This window comes from Elaeis guineensis, chromosome 3, assembly GCF_000442705.2.
Source record: "Elaeis guineensis isolate ETL-2024a chromosome 3, EG11, whole genome shotgun sequence".
NCBI classification, from domain to species: domain Eukaryota; kingdom Viridiplantae; phylum Streptophyta; class Magnoliopsida; order Arecales; family Arecaceae; genus Elaeis; species Elaeis guineensis.
In genome coordinates, this window is record NC_025995.2 from 103,434,487 (window position 1) to 103,458,437 (window position 23,951).

Consider the following 23,951-nt stretch of genomic DNA (forward strand, 5'->3'; position numbering starts at 1 on the left):
AAGCGGAGAGTCCTCCATCCGATCATGATTCAACCCCCGGAGAGTCCCTGCCTCCGCAACACCAGAAGATCCTCGAGGCCCGCAATCAAGAGGACCTCCTGGATCAGAGATTCCAGGAGATGAACCGGCGGATCGAAGAGCTCCACCGCGCTCCCACTGCTTACGGTGAGGACATCTGCACTGACCCTCCTTTCTCTCAAATGATCATGCAGGAACCAATCCCGCCGAACTTCAAGCTCCCCCAATTCGAGAGCTACGATGGGACCTCGGACCCGATCGACCATCTGGAGGCCTTTCGGACCATGATGCTGCTCCATGGCACGCCAGATGCTATCTTGTGTCGAGCTTTTCCGTCTACCTTGAAGGGAGCAGTCAGGAATTGGTACTCGACATTGAAGTCGGGTACAATCTTCTCCTTTGACCAAATGAGTCACCAGTTCGTGGCTCATTTCGTAAGCAGCCAGCATCTCCGACGAGGTTCGGAGTCCCTCATCAACATCAAGCAAAAGGAGGGAGAATCCATCCGAGCTTACGTCAACCACTTCAACGCCGCCGCCCTGGAGGTCTGAAACCTGGACCAATCGATTGCGATGGCCGCCTTAAAGAGCGGCCTTCAAAAGAATGACCTCCTTTTCTCCCTGAAAAAGAAGTATCCCAGAGACTTTGCCGATCTGTTGGCTCGGGCCGAAGGATATGTCCGAGCGGAGGAAGCATTCAAACTGAAGGACGAGGAAGCCGCGAAGGAGCGGCAGGCGGGCGACTCCGGCAAGCCCACAGTTGAAAGAGGGCCGAGTGAAGCCCGACCACGTTCTCGAACTCCTCCTGGACACAAGCGCGCCCAGACTCCTCCCCAAGCACGCAGGCAGAGAAGCCCGGACCACAGGGTTCGGCAGGGCTCTCCCCCAGGAAGATTCCACAGCTATGCCCCCCTCAACGCATCGAAAACCCAGGTGCTGATGGAGGTCAGAGAGCAGCTCCCAAGGCCAGAAAGGATGCGCACACACCCCGAGAAGCACAATCCTAACAAGTTCTGTCTCTACCATCGTGACCACGGTCACGACACAAAGGAATGCATTCAACTCCGAGATGAGATCGAGGAGCTCATCAGACGAGATCGGCTCGACAGGTTCATTCGACACCGATCTGAGGGTAGAGAGGATCGGCCAAGGGCCCTACCACAACCTGAGCCACCGAGGAAGGAAGAGCATCCCAGAGATCGGCCTCCAATTGGGATCATCAACTTCATCTCTAGAGGATCTCGACGGGGAGCAGACCTTCTACGACCATGGGATTTGAAAAACCTGTAAATGTATTGCTAACGACTTTGCTTTAAATCAAGATTGCTTTTAGATTTGCATATCTTTTTCTTTTGGCATGGACTCGTAACGACAGGGGATAACCCCTTCAGACAACGAAAATAAAGCCATGTTAGGAACAGGAGGAGAACCTTGTCCTAACATGGACAAAGTTGAAAGTCCGATTATTTTAAGATCGGACGGGGGGAGAGGCCCATATAACGGCCCTTATGTGCCCCCATAGCCCTGTTAGGGACAAGAGGAGAACCTCGCCCTAACATGAGCATGTAGCGAAAATTTTGTGCAGGGGCAAAATGGTAATTTTAAAATTTTTTCAAAATTATTATTTTACAGCAGAATTATTAATTAATCTCATTAATTAATACTAATTAACCCTACACTAGGATCTAAATATGATACAACAGCATGCATTTAAATTTGAAATTCAAATTTGAATCAGTAAACCTTTTACAGTACTATGTTCAGAACACATCACCTTTTGCGGGTAGTCGATCACCGTAATCTGATCACCGTCGAGGAGCTCTGATCATCACGTCACAGCCACACAAATATCTGGCCTCTGTGGATCGTCCACACGAAGCTCCCGTCTGATCAGCTCCTCACGAATGCTAGTTCGTGATTTCACCCTTTTGATGGCAGATGTTGATCGAACTCCTTCGATCGATGTGTACCGACTTCTCAGATGCTCTGGATCGTCTGCACAGTTGCTTGAGAGGCTGATGGATCTCTCCCTAAAATTTGGTGGACTGACGACACTCGTGGCACACCAATCTCACTTCCCGATCCCTAGGTAGAAACCCTAGGGTACACACCAAAAACCCTGTGCCCAATTTTCTATCTTTTCTTTCTTTTTCTCTCGGAAGGTTTTGAACCTTCACCTCACACACAAGCCTTCCTCACGCCCCACTTTCTTTCTCTTAATTTTTCTACGCACGCCCCACCTTTCTTTCATTTTTAAAACAACATCGAACGTGTCTTATCCGCGTGAGAGGATAAAGACAAGTGGTTACACATTTGAATTCAAATCAAATTTGAATTCAAACGAAAACCAACTTATCCCTATCCTTTTGGGCATGAGAAGAGAAGGGGTGTGGCTCTTTGTGCATGAAAAATATTTCACGAGAAACCTTTTCTCGTGTAAGTAATGTGGCGCACAAAATGGATAAGGATGAAGGGGCAAGTGATAAGTTATCCATTCAAATTCAAACATGCTTTGAATTTGAATGGCTAACTAATTATTTTATCCATCTATATGGTGCACAAATGAGGGCGTGGAGAAGGGTTTTGCGTGAGAAAAATTTCACAAGAAGTTTCTTCTCGTGAATTCAAATGGGTGCAAGGAAGTTGAGTGTCGCAGGGAATTTAAAACAAGATGGTTTGATTCAAATTGAGCCAACCTAATCTAAATAGGTTAAGCACAATTAGAATAGATTAAACCCAACATAATTAGGCTTAATTAGGCTTAATAAAATTCTAATTAAATCAAGAATTAACTAAGCCTAACCCCTAATCAAATCAGGGACTAAACCACCTTAGCGATTAGGTCAATATTTAACCTAATCGGGTCAATCCAAATTGAATCCAATTCAATTGGACTTGATCCAAAAATAATTACTCAATCAAATTGAGTTAATTAGTGATCAAATCACTAATTAAACCTCTCATAAATATTGAGTCCAAATTCGATGGGCAATCAGGCATCAGAGACCATCAATATGAAATCCTGATCAAAGAATTCAAATTTCAAATTCAAAATTTGAAATTCAAAATTTTGATCCCCGTACCCAAAATGTGTGGAACTCATGATCAGAGAATCCTAATTCTCAATCATAGAGTTCCAAACAGATAAGACTCATAATCAGCCATCAGATCAGAAAAGAACCTCTAATGTATGTGACCCCGCAGGTTCGAACCTAAGCCGGTAGCACAGGAACCAATTTCTGTACTAATCGAAGTGACCATCTAGCAATGGTACCCGACGATCGGATAGATCGAATAATCGCAATCGCAACATTCAGAACCTACGTGAATATGGTTACCGTATAATTCATCCCTTTTGACCCCTGTGTTTAGGACGACTCAGGGTGAAACTGTCAACCCTGATGAGATCATCCGAATCGTGCTCAACTCAATTAGTCCTGTGACTCCTCACTAGGACTACCCTGGCCAAGATTTTGCTAAATTGAAACACGACTGTACACAGCTCCTAAACTGGAGTGGTCAATCCCATCTTGACACACGCACCGACAAGTCAAGTACTTGACTACACCCAGCAGCCTTCCGTTACTGAATTAGAAATTCAGGTAGTCCAGTGCCTAAGTGCAGTGAGTTGCTTGCAAGTCACCGTGGCGGTCTCAGGTCGGAGGGACATTTATACCCATATCCCATCGGAGCAAATCTTGACAGCAGAAATAGCTCCGGAGTTGGTCACGTTCAGTGCAGATGTACCATTACATCTCACCTGTATGCCATAGGAGTGTCTCCACACTCTTTGGTTATGAGGACAACCAACCCATATGGCATACAACGACCTATGCTCGATAAACGTTGTCGTCCTTGGTAACAACGTATCATTTGGTCGCGAACATGTTTAAGGACTAAGCGATAAATCCTCCTTTGTTGAGTCTAAATAGTCCTAAGGACTTCACCATAACACAGGAGTTCATTAGAAGATGAAACATTTGTGATGAAAAAATACCAAAATAACTTTTATTTATTTATAATTCATGTACTAATACAAAAGGAGCACAACCGTCAACAGGCTGACGATTGGCTTTGGGACACTATTCCCAACAGAGCAAAGTCGAAGGCCCAATTCTCCTTAGATCGGATGGGGGGAGAGGCCCTACAATGTCCTTATGTGCCCCCACAGCCCTGTTAGGGACAGGAGGAGAACCTCGCCGTAACATGAGCAAAGTCGAAGGTCCGGTTCTCCTTAGATCGGATGGGAGGAGAGGCCCTACAATGCCCTTATGTGCTCCCACAGCCCTGTTAGGGACAGGAGGAGAACCTCGTCCTAACATGAGCAAAGTCGAAGGCCCGATTCTTCTTAGATCGGATGGGGGGAGAGGCCCTGCAATACCTATATGTGCCCCCACAGCCATGTTAGGGATAGGAGGAGAACCTCACCCTAACATGAGCAAAGTCGAAGGCTCGGTTACTTTTAAACCGAATGGAGGGAGAGGCCCTGCAACGCCCATATGTGCCCCCACAGCCCTGTTAGGAACAGGAGGAGAACCTCATCCTAACTTGAGCTGAAATCGACTACACCAGGGATAGGAGGAGAACCTCGTCCTGACGCCAACTAAGATCCGATCATTCAAGATCTGATAAAAAAAAAGAGAATCTTCTCGACGGCCCCTCCGCGCTCCCGCAACCTCGCTAAGAGCAGAGGGAAAACCCTCACTCGAGAAAAGAAAAAGAAAAAAGGGGGAAAGTTAAAAAGGAAAGCGACGAACTACACCAGCGACAAATGAAAAATAAATTACATCAAAGATATAGGGGACCTCCCCTCAGCGAGGATGGAGATTCTTATCAAAAATCTCCATTCTCCAAGAGGGCTCTCAACACAGGCCTGGGATAAGACAGCTTTCTCAAGGCGACAAGAAGTTCGGACCCTCGAGCTCGAACTCCGAAAGGAAGCATCAAACTCGAGTGGCCCCGGACAAATCTGCGGCCATAAACAAAAGGAACAGATTAATGCGACGATGATTGGATACCTTCGAATGACATCGATATCGAGCAAAGTAAAAATCGAAAGAAGTTCGGCAAATGACAACTCAACACATGAGTAGAAGAGGTAATGAAATTTTTTTTTTCATTTCATTAACTAAGTATACATTACAAAGCCCTTAAGGTCGAAAAAGAAAGATGACAAGAAAAGTAAGTCAACGTGGCGACGACCAGGAACCTTCAGACAACATCAACATCGAACGAGACAAAAAAAAATAAATAAAAGAAATCTGGCGGACGATAATTCAACACAACGCGTGGATAAGGTAACAAAAAATCTCCTTTTCATTTCATTAACAAGGTATATGTTACAGGGCCTGGAAGGCTCGGAAAAAAAAAAATGACAAGAACAGAAAAAGAGGACACATAGAAGGACAGAAGGCAAAAAGAGCCCTAAGGGGGCCCGACTTCTTCTGACTTCGAACTTTCGGCTTCGATCCTCATCAAGGAGTGCCTTAAGCTTTCGACTTCTTCTTCCAATTCTTTCTCCCTCATTAGCATCTCCATATACCTCCGATGAAATCGTTGGCTTTCATTCTCTGCCTCTCGGAGCTTTTTTCTCAGGACCTCGGATTCTGCCTCCGCATCTTTGACCGCCTGCTACTCGTATACCAGCTGGATCTTCAACTGCTGCAGCTCGACCTTCTCTTCCCCAAGGACGATGGATAGCTCTTCTATGGTTCCTCTCAGGGATTGGAGTTCGTCGGGGTCCCGAACAGGGACGAACTGGGCTCCTTCAGATAACTGCCTTTGAAGGCGGGCAATCTCGTCGGTCGCTATCCTGAGCTTCCTCCTGTAGTCATCCATCTGCTTGCACCAGTCGGCCCGATATGCATTGTAGTTTGCCTCGGCATCTTGGAGCTGTTGCTGAAGGTCGGAAAACTTTTTTGACCATTCTCGGTCGTGGTCGGCCTGAGTCGAAAGCCAGAACGAGCTTTCTTCCAGCTGGCCGATCTTCTCCCGTGCAGCCAACAGCTCCGCTCCAAGAGAGCTGATCTTGGAAGCCTGAGCCCAAGATCGGTCGCTGGCGCACTTCTTATGTTCCTCGAGCTCCTTCTCGAAGTTCGCCTTCCTTCGGTTGTAATCCATGATTCCTTTCACGTGGAGGTTCTGGAAGTAGGTGGCCTCCGCAGTGGCCTCTAAGTGGCTCTCCCTCAGCCTGTGAAGCTCGTCCTCCATCTCCCTCGACTTTTCTGTTAAATGATGGACTTTTTTCCTCAGATGTCGGATCGTGGACCTCAGCGGAACTCTCTGTGGCAAGGGAAGCGCTTCGACAGGGCACTACCATCGGGAGACAAAAGCGTCAAGGCGCGGCTCATTGTAAAAAGGAAAAAAGAAAAGAGAAGAGAAGTTCTCCATAAGGAGGAGCCCAATTTTATTGATTGAATGTCTCTTAAAGACAAAAGAAAAAAAAATCACAGTAAAAAAAAAATACAAAGTCAGAGGTTTCAGACCTCCGAAGCAGGAGTTGGGGAGCCCGGTGTTCTTGGAAGGGGGGCTGCGGTGGCAGCGGCAGTAGAAGAAGGCCCAGCTTCATCTTCAGATGCCTCATCCAAAAAGCTGAAGTCGAGCTCGAAAATTTTTTTGACCATCTTCTCTTGGTAGAGCTCGAATCCTTTGATGAATGCATCTTGGCCGAACTTGACGTTCAGGTCCCTCATTTCAGCGGAGGCCTTGAACTCCTCCACCGCTTGGCCCCTGGTCTCTGAGATCAGAATCGGAATCTGCTCCGTTAAATTTGCGACCTCGGCCTCTGCCTTCCTCACCATCTCCTCCGAGGCTTGCTTTTCTTTCTTGAGCACCTCTTGGAGGTTGGCTACCTCGACAGCCTTTTCCTTGAGGCGGGCAGCCTCGGTCCGGCGACCTTCCTCCGCCTGGATAGCATCCCTCCTCACTTTGTTCATCGCCTCGATGTTGGTGAGGAGCTGGTGCCTGATCTGCAAGGATGGCCAGAAAGTCAGAATGAAAGCTGAGACGTTAATTGAATGAATGAGCGAGGGGAAGGAGGAAAGTGAATCCGCTTACCTTGAAGAAGGACCCTAGAGAGTCCCAAACCCACTGTTCGGGATCGGCGCGAACAATCCTCTGGATGACTTCGGACAGGACGCACCCATCGACCAGTCACTTTATCAGGTCCCTATCATTAAAAGGATTCTCCACCGGCTCTTCCTCGAAGCCGTGGGATTCTTCGATGGCAGCTCGACGGCCGCTGACCCTGTGGGCCACCGTCTTCTTTCTCCTCCCCCTCTCAACCCCTGGCACCTCCTCGAAGCGGGCCCCTGAAGCGGGAACCTCGACGGGAGAACTCCTCAAAGAGGCTCGGGGAACTGGGGGCTCGGCATCTGAAGGAACATCGACAGAGAGGGCCACTTGGGCAGGCGTGGCCGAGCTCGTCTCCTCTGTTCTGACCTTCTTTGCCAACCCGAAGGCCGCAGCGCCTTTTCTTTTGTGAACCTTGAGGCCCCTGGCAAGCATCCGTGCTGCTTCGACGTCCATTCCTAAAAAAAAAAAAAAAGAGAAAAAAGAGATCAGCAACGGAGTGAAAGAAGGAAGAGATGGCTGAACTTCGACTACGTGGCAAAGGGAGAGGAACCCTATTAAAAATCTAAAGGAGTTCGACGCGACTGAAGCTAAAGAAATGTCTAGAAAATGAAAAAGAGCGACGACGAAGGATGGAAGCGGGAGCCGGAGCCCAGCACGGAAGGCCTCTTGGTACAGACAGAAACGGCCAGGTGGGGGGGTGCTAGCCCGGTCGGTGGGATCAGAAAGCTCCAGATCGTACTCCGAAGGAACTCCATACTGAACCCTTATCAGTAGAAGTTCGTCCGGAATTAGAGAATAGGAAATGGCGTCCGACGCAAAAATCGGACGAGGCCCAGCCCCAGATATGGGTTCATCTATAGTATGAGGGTCCTGGGGGACTGAGGCAGACGAACTCTTGGAACCGCTAGAGACGGAGGTGCCAGAAGACATTTCAGGCAAAAATCCTAAAAATCTCAGAAAAATCGAGAGAAATAAGAGATGAAAGGTCTGTGGGGAATCAGACAGGTGGAATGCGGCAGAAGAAAAATGAAGAAGAAGGAACACCTAAACAAAGAGAGAAGGAATGAAAGTTCTGGAACTAACCTAAGCTGCTCTGAAGAATACAAAGATGCAGGGACAGAGATGACTCGAAGAACACCTAGGGCCAAAATGGGCGTCGAGGAAGGTCAGAGCTCTCAGAAAGAAGACGGGCACCAACAAGACTTTCAGGCAGAATAAAACTTTCGGAGGAAGAAGGGCGGGTTTAAATTGACCCTGAGATCCGGCGCTATAATGATCGCGGATCTCTCCAGGCCGACCCATGTTTGCCACGTGTCCCACTCGCCACAGCAGGTGGCTAAAAATGGCTGACAGCTGGCAGAGCCATCATTACACCGTACCTGGAGCCACGCTCCAGCGAAAATTCCGAAAAGTCTCTTTGGGTCGCCCCAATTTGAAAAGACTCCGGCATGCGTGCATTAAATGCCAGGATATCTGAGGGTGGTCGCACGCAGAATTCAAGGGGGCAACTTCGGTTGTGAAAATTTCTCTATACTTTCTTCATTCGAAACTCGAACTCGAAAGTAGGAGGACTGGTGTTGGATATAAAATACCCTCCCAGTCGAAGTTCGTACCAGGAGTGACCCTCTCGGGATTCTGCCGACGTCCAACCTTGGACGACATGTTTCCAAACCTCTCCGACGGTCGAGCTTCTGCAACATTCCCAAGTTCTGTCGACGGACGAACTCCTGCCGCATCTCCCGGACTTCTCCAGCGATAAGCTTCTTCGGTCGTCTATCAGGCTGCCCCAAGTGCTCTCTGGATTCTACTATCGGCCGACCTCCTACAAGGGTCAACCGTTCTCCGGACCCCTTCCAAATCTTTTCCGACAGGACTCGATCAACTCCAATCCGAATTTCTTCCAGAACTACGTCAGTTCGCCAGTGGCCGAACTTTCCCAACAGCAGATCTCCACGACGGACGGGCTCCATCCGAGTCTCTACGACGATCGACCGCCTTCTGGGTTTCATCCGGGCTCCTACGGGAGCCGGACTTCTTCCCCGAACTCCTACTGCAGGTAGACTTCGTCCGAGCTTCTACGAGAGTCGGACTTCAACCCTGAACTCTCATTGCAGGTAGACCTCATCCAAATTCTTACAAGGATCGGACTCCGAGCCCCCACCACAAGTGATCTACACCGAGCTTCTGCTACAAGCGATCTACTTCAAGCCCCCACCACAAGCGATCTACACCGAGCTTCTGCTACAAGCGATCTACTCCGAGCTACTACTACAAGCGGTCTACTTCAAATTTCTACTACGAGCGGTCCGCGTCGGGTTTCTACTGTAAGCCTCCACCCGAGCTTCTCTTGTGAATGAATTCCTTCCGGACTTCTATTGCAGGCAGGCTTCGGCTGAGCTTTTTCAACAAATGATCCCCATCCGGACTTCTGCGGGAACCAGACTCCAACCGAACTTCTATAGCGGGCAGATTCCGGATGAACTCCTACAACGCACGGGCCCCAGCAGCTGAACCCCTCTAGCAGAAAGCCCCTGACCGAGCTTCTACAGCGGATAACCTTCGCCTGCAGTACTAGCGCCCTAGGCACCCAATGGTAGAAAGCTCGCCAGCAACATCCGAGCTCCTCTCAGGCGGAGAGCTACCTCTCTCCACCAAACACCCAAATCGAGCTTTGGCCGACAGGCCTGGACTCCCTGGCAGGCCATAGTAATGGTCGCGACTCTGCTCCACTTCCTATAACGGATCCCGCACGGCTCCATCATGCTCTGACAAGTCACGACAATGGACATCACTCCACTCTCCACAGCAGGCTCCACGTGGCAGGCCACGGCGATGGCCATGACTCCACTCCACTACTCTCTGTAACAAACTCCTCATGGCCCCGAACGGCCCACTACCGGGCGGTTACAGACGTCGCTGTCAATCTGTTACGCCCTCCGCCTATAAAAAGGGACCCCCAGATATGTTATTCTCTAAGCTCTAATCTCTATCCAAAAACTCTGCTAAAATTTCCGTTCGAGCATTCTATTCTTATTGAGGCAGAGAACTGACTTGAGCGTCGGAGGGTCTTGCCGGAGCACCTCCACCTCCTGTTTAGACTTTCTCTGCAGGTCCCGGCGGCGACCGCAACTCCCTCGACTCCAGATTCTCCGACGCCGGCGGATTTTTGCACCAATAGGTTGGTTTAGGAGTTCTACACCTAATCTAACACGGGATTAAACCCTTTAAAAGGGCCTGATCGTGCGAAACAGGGTGGTGGTGGCTTGGTTCTCTCACGGAAAGCCGTGATTTGGTTACTGTTCATGGGAACAGTAACCTGTGGTCTCTTGGTGGCTTTTTGTTCGCGAATAGAGACCCCGAAAGAGAAGAGAGAGAGAGCCGTACGTTGGGAGAGAAGGAGCACGGCTCCTAGACAGCGGACAGCGGTCGCTTCAGAGGTTCAGGAGGGATCTTCCAAGAGAGAGAGCTTTTATGAGAAAAAAATTTCTGTGAAGGAGAAATTGGGTGTACGAGAGTTGAGGGTGAGATCTTCTCTTGTAAAATTTCTTTTTCATAGTGAAGTTTGCATATCTTGTGGAGATGAGTTTTTTGGTAGCTGATTCATATATTTTGATTATTTTTTATTTTATTTTATTTTTTTCTGTTGTATCGTGCAGTATCAAACAGATTTTAAAAAGTAGTGTCCTGATCAAATATCTACCCAACAAAATGACGAGAGCTACTGAGTAACAGTGGCCAATTAGTTGCTCTTCAGAAATTTGATGAGAGGGTACATGGAGTTCCTTTGTTGAGAGGACATGAACAAGAACCATTTTGGCGCTTGGGCACGGCTTGAGTGCTTTCATTTCATAAGCCATTCACTCTTCTCTAAACCACAAATAACACTACGGCTTTTCGCTTCCCATGACCTTAACGGATGATTGGTACTCGCTAGTTGATATATTTGCCCCAGAAAAGAGGCTTTAGGCTTGGGATGAGATTCCATTTGGGAAAAGGCAACGGAGGCCGGACTGGACAGCCAAGAGCTATGCACGATTAAGTATTACTGGAAGCCATCTTCTGGGTTGATGATTGTCCTCGCCCACTTAGACCCTTGTCCCTTTTACTTTATATATTTCTATTTTATTTGCATCCACCAAGATTCTCTCTTAGGGCACTTTCTCGAAGGATTTCTATGCCTCAAATTCAAATCCATTGCATCTGTCCATGCATGGTGGACACATTCTTATTGCTCGGTGCAAGGCGTTACATAGGGATGGAGAAACCTGATCGGGACCCGTCAATCCACAAGAACCCACCCGAGATGAACATGTAGGAATTGGTCTTTTATCCAAAAAAAAAAAAAAAAAGAACATGTTGGAATTGGTTAATTTGTAAATTAAGTCAGAAACGGTTGACCTGAAACCAAGCCAAATGGCTGGGTTTGGGTTGAGGTCCGCATCCCGGTGGGTCACTCGATTGATTCAGTTCTGATATATGGTCAGCCTTTTTTCCTTTTTTTTCATGAAACAGATCATATATGGTCAGTCAGTTAAACATCTTGTTAATTTTCTTTAGTTTTAGTCTTCGGGTTCTTATACCTACTAAAAATTTTTGCCTAAGGCTTATATTGTGATCCATTCCTTCATTTGTATGCAAGGATGGATTAGTATTTCTCATTCAATTTTGGATTTGCATTGAGAGTTTTTTCATCTAAATCTGCTTTGATTCAAAACTGAGCACGATCTGACTGACCTCTTGCCATCCTCATGGATTGGCAGGTGAGTCTCAATTTATGTAGAAAGAAAGGGATCGAGAATTGTAATATTATTTATATTTTCCAACCTGATGATAAATGGGTCGGGTTTGAGATGAAAATTTTTTTAGTCTGAATTCATTTCAACTTGACCCATTAATTGTCACCCCTAACGTTGCATGAATAGATGATGTTTCTAGTCTTTGTCTGATGCTTTTGATTTCAGAGTGGACATCAATGAGAAAGATACTTGTTGGATCTGTATATAGATTGAAGAGATAATTGATATTTGTAGACATGATAAGGAAAAGGGATATTTGCAATAATAATTTATAATAAAATTTATTTTTATTATAAATTTTATATTTTTTGTAACAAATTTTTTTTTTTGTAAATTTATAAAGGAACATACTATTTGCAACAATTAGTTATTGTTGTTGCAAGATGTTGAATTTTTTTTGTAACAAAATTTTATTTTTGTTACAAAATTTATATTTTTTTATAATAAAATTTAAATTTAAGGTAAATAAATAAAAAAATTATTACATAATTAAATTTGTTGTAAAAAAAAAGTAATTAAAATAATTGGCCCCGCCTTAGGCGCGGGCTAATATTTGCTTCCCGCGCCCTAAGTACGCTTCCCGGGCTAATATTCTCTCTCCCTCTCGTTCCTTCCCAATCCCTATCGAAGTACTCCGCTCTCGCGCTCCCCCTCGGACGAGATTGGGAGAAAGACGTTCAACCCCTCGCCGCCGCCCTCGCAACCGCTCCCCCTCGCCGCCACCGCCGTTCGCCCTCGCCTTCACTCCCCCTCGCCACCGCCGCCGCCGCCGACGTTCGCCCTCCCCTTAGCTGAGATCGAAGCCGACGTTCGCCCGAGATCTCGCCTTCTGTGAGTTGTGAGAGAGAGATCTCGCCCTCGTCACCGCTCGCCCGCGCCGCCGCATCTCGAGCTCGCCCCTCTGTCTAGGTAAGAGATGACACTTTCTTGAGAACAAGTTCTTTGTTTAAGATCTTGAATAGGTATTTCTAAAAGATGAGAAACACACGGTTTGTGTGCAGTCCCTAGAAATCCTAATTCTCTCGTATCGTGGCATATCATGGATCATAATGATGGATGTGCCATTCTTATGTGGGATTATACTGAGAATTCTATCTATAGTCTATAGATTTGCTATGTTGCAGTTAGTCTGTTAATATATCAAGGAGAGAAATCTGGTTGAAGAACCATCATTTAGATATCTTTGTATATCTTTATATTCACTTAACAGAGATTTTATCACTAGATAAGCATAATTTAGTAGGTGACTTGTATTTCTCTTTTGAACTTCGCTAATTCATGTTTGGAGCATACTTTTGAGCCTTCTCCAAATGTTTGAGATGCAACTAAAAAAAATCAGGCTTATACTAAAAATTAACTAAAGAGCAGAGAAAGCAGTTCTAATATGATCAATGTGGTCAGACCAATATACTTGCCCAGATGTTGGTCTGAAATTAGCAAACAATGAAGTAGAATATAGTACGAAACTAGGTGAACAGAGTCCCTCGTATAGCTTAAACAAAAAATCCCCAACCTCTAGGCCATATGTTTCAAAGTCATCTAAATATTTAAATTGTTTCATTTTCTGATTGTTAGTCATACACTTAACCGTGAGCATTCTCAGGGATTTAAGTGCTTGTGCGTTTTGTACTTTGATAGCTATGGCGAGGCCTCAATAGTCCTACTGATACTCTACAGTGTTCGAGGCTTAGCGCGAGTATGTCTAAGACCTGTGTGCATAGATCCGAGCTAAATGGATTTGGTTATGCAAAACACTTAATCCAGTCATAAATAGTTAGATAATCTTTTAGTTGAATAGACTTGCTTTGTTTTTTAAAGTCTCTTTCATGTAACCCAAAATGACTTGACCAATCTGGACTTGGAAATAGGAAAATGAGGTTTTTGGGATCGGAAGGAGAACTTGCTGTTAAGTTTTTGTTCATTTTGCTTCAGATAACCACCTTTAAAATATGGTCTATGGTTTTCGCAGTTTGTTCATATTAGAACGAACAACATGAACTTTTTTCATTCATGCTTATATTTTGTCTTTGTTCATTTTTCTTTTTCTTTAGGTTGTAATTTTATTATTGGAATATGGACAAATGAGACATTTGATGAATTATAAATATTGCTTAATGTATATAATTGTCTAACATCGTACAATTGATTACTTTCAATTATCCTAAGTAGTTAGCATTTTACTCTTTGTGAACATTAGTTAATATTTACTTGCTTTTTTTAAGTGCTTGATTAGGTTCTCTAGATGTTTGTCTTGCAGCCTTGGTCTTGTTATTTATTCTAAGCTTGAATTTGTTTGTGTTGCTGCTTTCGTGTTGTTCTTTTCTTCTAAACTTGAATTAGTTTGTGGTGCTACTTTGGCCTTGTTCTTTTTCTTCAATGTTGAATTTGTTTGTGCTGCTGCTTTGGTATTGTTCTTTTTCTTCTAAGCTTGAATTTGTTTTCTTGTGATTTAAGTGACCAAAGTAAGATTTGCCAGTGGTATGTCAAACACTGAGCATTGCAGAATTAGGGCAAAGTAGATGAACAGAACTTACCTTCCTCTCTGAGAGGGATGCTCAATTTTGAAAATAATCTAGACTTTCACTTAGACTAGTTTGGCTTGACGACATAACTAAATTTGGTAAATTTTGTTATAGAGCCCTATGCTTTTAAGAGGAATACTGAATTTGCGAATAAGCATCTTGGCAAGTTTACCTCCATCAAGATTCAACCTGGAAATTTAGGAAAATTACATTATATATTGTTCCTATCTATAATTTCATAGTGCAAGAGCAGGATTGGACACAGTAGTGGTTCCTCAAAAATTTGGAATCGGAATCAGAATCAGAACTAATCCTCCAAACTGATCTGAATCACTTGAACTGGATTGGAATTGGTTAATCTTGCAAACTATGCTTTATTTCTCAAATTGAAGTTTAGACTTTTGCTTTCAGTTGACTTTTTATACTCACTTAAGTCATAGATTTATTAGGCTTACTTTAATATCATTCTGGTTTTCAGTAGCACTAAATATCTTTTCTTATGGTGTTCTGTCATCATCCGAAAGATTTCAGTTTTGAACTCACGCTCTTCTACAGGATGATGGAAATAAGCTTCACATTTTATACTTTAAATTTATTTGAATAAGTTACTTTATTCAAAACAGAGAGGAATGTAGAAGAACTCATGCAGCTGACCACTTGTTTGGAAATAAAGCTTAGTTGAGTTGAGTCGAGTTGACTTTTATTTTTTATCACATCACAACAGTTATAATTCATGTGTGATCATGCCAGGTGTGAGACAGTACTATAGTGACTTTAGGATCATGCCAGCAGTTATATCTATTTGTCATGAACAATATTATATGTCAATAATATGCATGGATAAATCTTGGTCAAGTTCAACTTGTTAAGAAAAAGCAATATCAAGTAAATTTATTGAAAGATGAAAATATTTGAGAATAAATTTCTCTTTCTAAGAAGATTTAGATCATACTAAATAAAATGCTAAAAGTAAGATAGATCAATGTACAAAGGAAGAGTCAAATTGAATCTTTTGTGAATCTCTTTAAAAGCTTAATTATAAGGTTTCCTAGAATCAAAATTTTGTTTCCTTTAGTTGCAAATATCTTCGGAAATATGTTGAAATGCTATGTTCTTGTAGCTTTATAAAGTGATTTAGTAGAAGTGTTTGATGATATGGTTGTGAATATTCAAATAAATATAGAAATATGGTGCGTAACTTGACACTTTGAGTATATCTTAATTATCATAAATGCTATTAGGAAATATTAATGATTGACTAGAATATATATTGCAAGTGGGTTACAAGTGTTCAATTTTGCAAAAAATTAGGCTAATGGAAAATAGGATGGGTGAGTATGATAAGAACTGGATTGAATATGATAAGCATACACCTGAATATGAAAAGGGTTTGGATGCATTTCTAGACATTGCATTTTCTCGCCCTGGGGTAGTGCATATAATACATTGTCCTTGTACCAAGTGCAAGAATGGCTACCACAAAACTAGATGAAGTTAAGATGGACTTATATTTATGGGGGATGGAAAAGACCTACAAAAGATGGACGTATCATGGAGAAAGATTACATGTTGCTTCCCTTGATTTAGCTTGAATTAGATGATAATGCCAATTTTAATGGAGGCAATGATGCTACCACTTTTGAAATGTTATATGATATGTTTAGGGGTGAGAACCTTGGAGAAAATATTGAAGGTGTGTCTAGAAATTTAGGTAGTCAAGAACCTCAAGAGCCCAATGAAGAAGCTCGAAAATTCTATCAGTTAATAAAAGATGCAGAGCAAAAGTTGTACCCAAATTGTCAAGGATTCTCTAAGTTGACATTCACAGTAAAATTATTCCAAATGAAATGCCAATATGGATGGAGCAATAGATCTTTAGATGCTTTACGAAGTTTACTAAAAAGTGTGCTGCCACCAGAAAATATATGCCTTGCATCATTTTATGATGCCTGGAAGATAATTCGGGATTTAGGGTTAGATTACAAGAAGATAGATGCTTCTAGAAATGATTGTGTCCTTTTTTACAATGAATATATAGATTTGAATGAGTGCCCAAAATGTCAAGAGTCAAGGTAGATAAAAAATCAAGATTGTGGTGGTGATGGACCTAGTCTCTAAGGTTCTAAGAAGGAGAATAATGTTTCAACAAAGACTTTGCGTTATTTTCCATTAAAATCGAGGTTTCAGCGTCTGTTTATGTCTAAGCAAACAGCAATTGATATGAGATGGCATAAAGAGAAGAGGATTGATGATGGCATTTTAAGGCATCCAACTGATTCCATGGCATGGAAATCATTTGATCAACAACATCAATCATTTTCCCAAGACCCTAGAAATGTTAGACTTGGACTTGCAAGTGATGGTTTCAATCCTTTTGGAACCATGAACATCTCACATAGCACATGGCTAGTTTTACTTATTCCTTAGAACTTACCAGCATGGATGTGTTTAAAGAGTCCTTATTGGATATTATCATTGATTATTCCTGGACCTAAGTCACCAGGAAACAATATTGATGTGTACTTGCAGCCCTTAATGATGAGTTGAAATTATTATGGGAAGTTGGAGTTGAAAATTTTGATGCTCATAAGAAGCAAAATTTTCATCTTCGAGCTGCTATTTTATGGACTATAAACAATTTCTCTGCCTATGCCATGTTGTCCGTTTGGAGCACCAAAGGAGAGTTAGCATTGCCCTTGCTGTAATAAGGAAATAGTTTCAAAGAGATTAAAGCATGATCATAAATATTGTTACATGGGTCATCGTCGCTTTCTACCCGAAGATCATGCTTAGAGAAAAAACAAAACTTTATTTGATAACCATAAGGAGACTCGAAATGCACCTAAATCTCTCTCTGGATATGATGTGCTAGAACAATATCAAACTTTTGAACAAGTCATATTTGGGAAGCTCACTCCAACGAAGAGAAAGAGAGATGAAGATAAGGTGCATAATTGGGAAAAGAAAAGTATTTTTTTTAGCTTCCTTATTAGAAAACATTATTGCTGTGACATAATTTGGATGTGATGCATGTGGAAAAAAATGTGTGATAGTATTTTGGGTACAATACTAAGTCTTGATAGGAAAAACAAAGATAGCTTGAATACTCGTCTTGATCTTAAAGAGATGGGTATCAAAAAGGGACTGCATCCACATAAAATAATAGAGGACAAGTTTGAACTACCTACTGCAAAATATACTATGTCACCAAATGAAAGGAGAACTTTTTGTCAATTTTTGAAGGATGTGAAGACGCCAGATTCTTATGCATCTAATATTGCTCAATGTGTTCAAATCAAAGAAGACAAGATATATGGACTAAAAAATCATGATTGTCATGCTCTATTGGAACGCTTGCTGCCACTTGAGATTCGAGGCCTCCTTTCTCAAGAAGTTTGTAATGCACTTATTGATCTAAGCCTTTTTTTTGGGCAACTTTGTTCTAAGACTTTAAAGATTGATGTTTTGGAGAATCTTGAAGCTCAAATTGCTTTAATACTATGTAAGTTGGAAATGATTTTTCCTCCTTCAATTTTTGATATTATGGTATACTTGACTGTTCATTCGATGACTGAAGCTAAAGAAGATGGACCATGCCAATTTCGTTGGATGTATTCAGTTGAAAGGTTAGTTGTGAATATGCAAAAAAAAGTTTTTTTTCTTTTCTCTTCCAATATCATTGGCACCGTATTTCTTTACTTTTTTTATATAGATATATAATTTACATGGTGATATCTTTGTAGAGAGTTACGGAAGTTGAAAGGTTATGTGCAAAATAAAGCACATCCAAAAGGCTCAATTGCTGAAGCCTATTTGTCAAAAGAAAGTATGCATCTCTGCTCAAGATACTTAAATGATTTTGATACATTATCAAGAGAAAGAAATTTTGATGGAGTTGAAGGGGATCTTGTGAACGGCTGTCTATTTTTAAAGTGGATGGCAGATTTATATCAGCAGGAGACTATAAGTTGCTTGACTTTGAGGAGCATAAGCAAGTTCATTTTTATGTATTAAAGAATTATGAAGAGGTCAATGCATGGGTTGAAGAACACTTTGAAGAGCTCTCAAGAAAAAGTTCTTACAATGTGGAAAGAAGACATGAGGAGCAATTTATAAAATGGTTTGAAAATCGAGTAAGTTTCTATTCAATTAAAATTTAGGGTATAAATATTAGATAATTTTATAACTGCATTGCTATTCTATATATATACCCACAGATTTTTTTAATTATTTGTTTATGTGTGTTTATAGGTTATATAGTTGTACAAAGAAGGAGATAATCATGTGAATAAGCAACTACTATCATTGGCTAAAGGTCCTGATCTTCGTGCAACCTACTACAAAGGTTACATCACTAATGGGTTCAGGTTCCATACTCAAACTCATGAAGCTTATTTAAAAACACAGAATAGTGGAGTGATTGTGAAAGGTGATGAGCACATAGGGAATGTGGATTACTATGGCAAAATAGTTGAAATGATCGAATTAGATTACTTGGGTAAGAATAGAGTCGTTCTTTTTAAATATGATTGGTATGAGGTTCCACGACAAGGTAGACATCAAACAAGGGGATATAAGAAAGACAAGCATGGGTTTATTACTTTGGATACTATGAGAACTCAGTATACAGATGAACCCTTTGTTTTAGCAAGTCAAGCAGAACAAGTATATTATGTCAAAGATGTTAACAATTCTAATTGGCAAACAGTAGTGAAGGTGCAACCCCGAAATGTTTATGATATACCAGAAGTTTATAAAGCTGAGGAAGTAGAAAATTCTATAGATTTAGGTGAAGCATATCAGCAAAATGAATTAGGATGTGTGGGCAATTTTTCACATGATTGCTTCTCTACTGATGCTGACTTTGTTTTACATAGAGATGATATTAAGAGAAAGTGTTGATGTGACTAGTGTCACTGATACTACTGCAAATAGTGATGATGAAGATGAGGAAGAAACTGACAGCAACATTGATTCTTCAAGTGACAGTGGTGGTTTTATGGAATTAATTGATGATGACTATTTGTGACATTTAATGGCACTTAAGAACTTGAACTATTTAATAGCAGCTGTGGAGGTCTGCGGGAAGATCCTCTACACTTCACTCTGCCACATTGATGTCTACTTCAGGAAGCTAAGGTAATTAACCCCAATTTTGTTCATCTTTTGAATGATCCAAGGTACGACAATACACAGTTGTTACCTATCTACTATTTCAACTAAAACAAGTCAATTGCAAACTCTTTTCCTCAAATATACATATTCATGTATTTTTTCTCTTTCTTGTAGTCTGGTATATATTTTGAGACACCATAATCCATAAGTTGTATATTGGTGTTTGCTTATAAGTTGTATATTTTGAGATACAATTTATCTTTTATTCTGCTTAAATAATATCTTACTACTTTATAGGTTTTGATATGTTGCTAAAAGGCTAGAATTCAAAGGCTAAGTCTAGCAAGTTTATAGCACCGGCACACTAAGTAGGGATCGTGATCATAGATCGATACTAACTCAAGCATCGGCAGAGCTTAGGGCTCCTTCACATGTGACTAATATGATAAGTATGCATAATTCAGTGATATATACATGTATATCAACTAATTTATATTTATACATGATACTTATTATGAGTTATTTTTTATAGGTGACAATTCTCACATTCTTTTTGTTCACTATGGTGAAAAAGTGTGTCAAGAATCGAATTTTGGTGATGATTCTATCTATCTTGATGTTTTGGCTGTATGTAAGAAGCTTTGCGACATTTATTCTGTTGGTTTTAAACTTTACTATGGGAATCGAAAGATATTGAGTGATGATAACTCTGTAATGCAAATGCTACATGAGTTTCAAGGCATGAGAGATATCTATGTTTATATGAAAAATGATGAGAAGGCAAGACCTTGTCCTTATATTTTGCCAAATTCGAACGGAGGTATAGAGTTTCCATACTTATATGTCTATTATGTTTTTCATTTTAAGTGACAGTTTCATCTCAAGTTTGATATTAGTATTAAGTGTATTTAAACTTATTGCAGTAATTTTTTCAGTTACAAATATTCAAAATCATGGTGATTTAAAGGAAGCAACATCTACTTCAAATGCTCAAGTAGAAGCAACTGCATCAAATGCACAAGTGGCACCATCTGGTAAATAAATAGCATAAAAATATTTACTTGAAATGTTTGAATTGTAGAGTTCATGCTTTAAAGGAAAGAGCCTATAGCATCTTATTATCAATTATAATAGTAAATAGATATTATGCATTTGTTGGCTGAGAAATATAGTAAATAGAAAATAAACCAAATGGATATTAGATAGATAGTAGAAGCTTTGATTGAAGCACTTTGATAAAACCTTAGCTTGGAATGACAAAGAGATACCTTTCTCTGTTGACTATTAGCTATAAGTTTGGTTTCGCAGCATTTAGATATATATGGAGTAACTGAACAATGCACAGATGACTGGTTAATTTTGCTTTTCCTCTGCTACAAGCACTAATAAAAATACAAGAGGCCCGTCTCGAGGTATTGCTACAGTTAAGGCAATAAAACAAAGTGAGACAGAAAAATTGCCGGTATCAATTCCTTTGTCTGAGTTGGCTGCTGTTGGTGTCAATGCCGAAATATTTGCCTTTGAAATAGGGGTAGTCACCAGATTGAATACTAATTTTGAAGCAAAAAAATGGAAGGATGTGGATGCTGGAACCAAAGACAAGATATGTGAGCTCACAATGGTAAAAGTTTTCTCATTAAAGACTCATTTTTATTTATAGAATTATGAATGAAGGCTGTAAATTTATAAAAATTTCATGTTGAAAATCATTGTCTATCATGTGATTTTTTTTTAGGATAAATTTGACATACCTAAGACTGATCTCCTACGGGATGTTATCAAATCAATAGCCAATAATAGCTATCGTGTTCGCCGCGCATGCTTACATAATCACTACAAACGTTATAAGACTGATGAGGAGCATTTGCAAAACCCACCAAAAATTATCTCTCCTGCTAATTGGGAGCATCTTGTGAATTACTTCAAGACACCCGACTTTCAGGTTTGTTTTTCTGCAAACTATATATGCTTAAGGAAATAGTAAAATTCTTTTGGTTAGCTGAATCTAATTTTTTTTTAATGATTCTTATATAAGTAGCTAGTTTAAGAAACACGGCAAATAGAGAGAAGCAACTTATTCCTCATATTGCTGGCTGCAAAAGTTTTAAGAATGTTAGGCATGACAACATGAGATATGTATAGTGTTATATTATGATATATTATTTATACGATAATTTAATAATGAAGTTTCTTGTGCAAAGGAATCCTATCACTGGAGAAATGCCCGGTATGCATCAAATGTGAAAGATTACTCATATGAAGAGTAATGGAGATTGGGTCAATGATAAAGCAAAGAAAGTTGATGTTTGCAATTTATATTTAGCAATAATTATGAACATTTGAATTACAACCCCTGCAATTAAATATTTGATTTCTAATATATTAGAGGAACTGCATATAATAGTCAATCTAAACAAACTGATTATTATACATATGGATTGTATGCCAAATATAGGAAGATGTGTTATATTTGTTGGAACAATCTACAAATGAAGAAAATTCTTTAAACTTGATTACTGATGAAGCCTTTGAGCAAGTGGTTGGTGAAAAATGTTGCCAAAGCTATGGTTCCAAACCTGCCAAACATAAAATGAGGTTACAAGCTCAATTAGAACAAGCTAATCAACAGCTTGATGAAGGGGCCAAGGAAGTTAAGGAGCTAGAGGGGTGACTTGAAGAGCAACGTATTCAACAAGAAGAAGAGATAAGACGTATGAGAGATCTGATATGGAGGCTCAAAGTATAGAGATGCAAGCTAAGTTGCAAGCTGACGTGAAAGCTATGCTGCAAGTCTTCTTAACTAAAATCTCAAACGGTCAAACTATAAATGTAAGTTAATTTAATAGTATTTACACGTGAAATGCTTGTTCATTTTTTTATTATAAAAATATTGAAATATAAGTTTACTTTTTTTTTTAATCAAGCTCATTTTTTTTTAATCATAGTTTGCTTTGTATGCATTTTGAGGATCAATTAGACTTAAAATCAAGTAGTTTCCAATAAATCAGCTTGAAGCAACTTTTGTATTTATTTACAGAGTCTATACTGATTTACTGAATTAAATTACTTGGGGTAAGTTCTGAATGCTAGAGTCTCTACTAAGCATAAGTTATTTCACGGCCATCCTCAAATTGACTTAGATTTATAGTACTCAGTTCATTCTGGGTTTAAAGAGGAATAAATTCATAGGTATGGAATGTCACTGTGTTGGTAACTTATTCTAAGGACATCTCCATGCCATAAATGACATACGTGCAGGTATTGAAGAGTGCCAAATTTTAATGAAAACCCCATTCTTATGCCTAGCAGCTCGAACTAAGATCCATACTGATCTGAGTATAGTCCTAAGTTTGATATTACCAAATGGGACGGTAAAACATGTTTGGTCTGTAACATATAACAAGAAAGCATGATAGGTATACATTTTTGGCTCAAAGCTGGACACCCTTTATACTCAGTCAATACCTTGTCGCTATCTTTGTTTCAGATAAAACTAATTGATTTGCTTTGGTAGTATAAAATCATGAATTCTCTTGATAATTAAGTTGAGCAGATTTGCTAATATCGGTCCCTGTCCATTCCAACATGTTCTTTTGTTTAGAAAAGTTTATCCATTTGTCACTGTCAGTCAGCTGATGTTTTGCTAATTCATCTTAATAATACAGTTAACATGATTTTTGCCATTCATGATTTCACCTTCATTCTTACTATACTTAGATTTGTAGCCTTCATTCTTACTATGCATAGTTTTGAATCTTTTTTTAATACATTTATTTTTTTTTGTAGCTTGACTTAGACCCAACAAATTTGTGAAGAACTTCTGCACTTTCCCAAAAGGTTAGAAAGTTAAAAACTAAGACTCTACCATACCTTGAACCTCAAATTTGTATGTTATATATATTTTAATAACTTTTATTCCTTTGAATTTGCAGAACAAGGCAAATGATTCACATTGATCTAATGCTTGAGAAAGACAGTTTTTTGCTGGAAGTTTGTCTTCCGATCTGCCACTTGTTCTTTCTTAGTTGTTTTGTAAAGAAAACTAAGACAAATGATTACAGGGACTATTGGTGAAAGAGGACATAGTTTTTGTTGGAAGTTATCTTATTTTGTAATTAGTCATTGGAACAGGAATATTTTGGCTTTGTTTGTAAAGAAAAGCATAAGCAATAAGCTCTATTACTTATTTTGGATTTTTGCTAATAGAAATATATGTAAATGCAAAATATTTATTAAAGAATGTATTCTATTCATTATGTCTACAGGTTTGCATGCACGTGTGTGCATATAATTTGCATCAATTTCTTTTTGTTGCAAATCTTATATTTGAATTTTAATTCTAAAATATTATAACTTAAATATTATTTTTTGCATCATCAAATATTGTTGCAAAAAATTACTAACAAAAAACATTGTTGTAAATTATA

At 40.5% G+C, this 23,951-nt stretch overlaps 1 long non-coding RNA gene across 26 annotated transcripts; it reads left to right on the forward strand.

The window, feature by feature from the left end:
- The first annotated feature begins 12,457 nt into the window (after positions 1-12,457).
- On the forward strand, positions 12,458-23,784 carry LOC105041311 (uncharacterized). Of its 26 annotated transcripts, none has more exons than XR_012139863.1 (11): positions 12,458-12,796; positions 17,987-18,035; positions 18,153-18,542; positions 18,661-19,548; positions 19,822-19,973; positions 20,057-20,344; positions 20,448-20,558; positions 20,905-21,466; positions 21,980-22,353; positions 23,311-23,361; positions 23,457-23,717. It is a non-coding gene; the product is annotated as an uncharacterized lncRNA (long non-coding RNA). The 26 variants fall into 26 exon arrangements; XR_012139864.1 differs by having other exon boundaries at positions 20,905-21,145; positions 21,260-22,353; XR_012139874.1 differs by having other exon boundaries at positions 18,153-18,235; positions 18,343-18,542; positions 20,833-22,353.
- Positions 23,785-23,951: the final 167 nt, after the last annotated feature.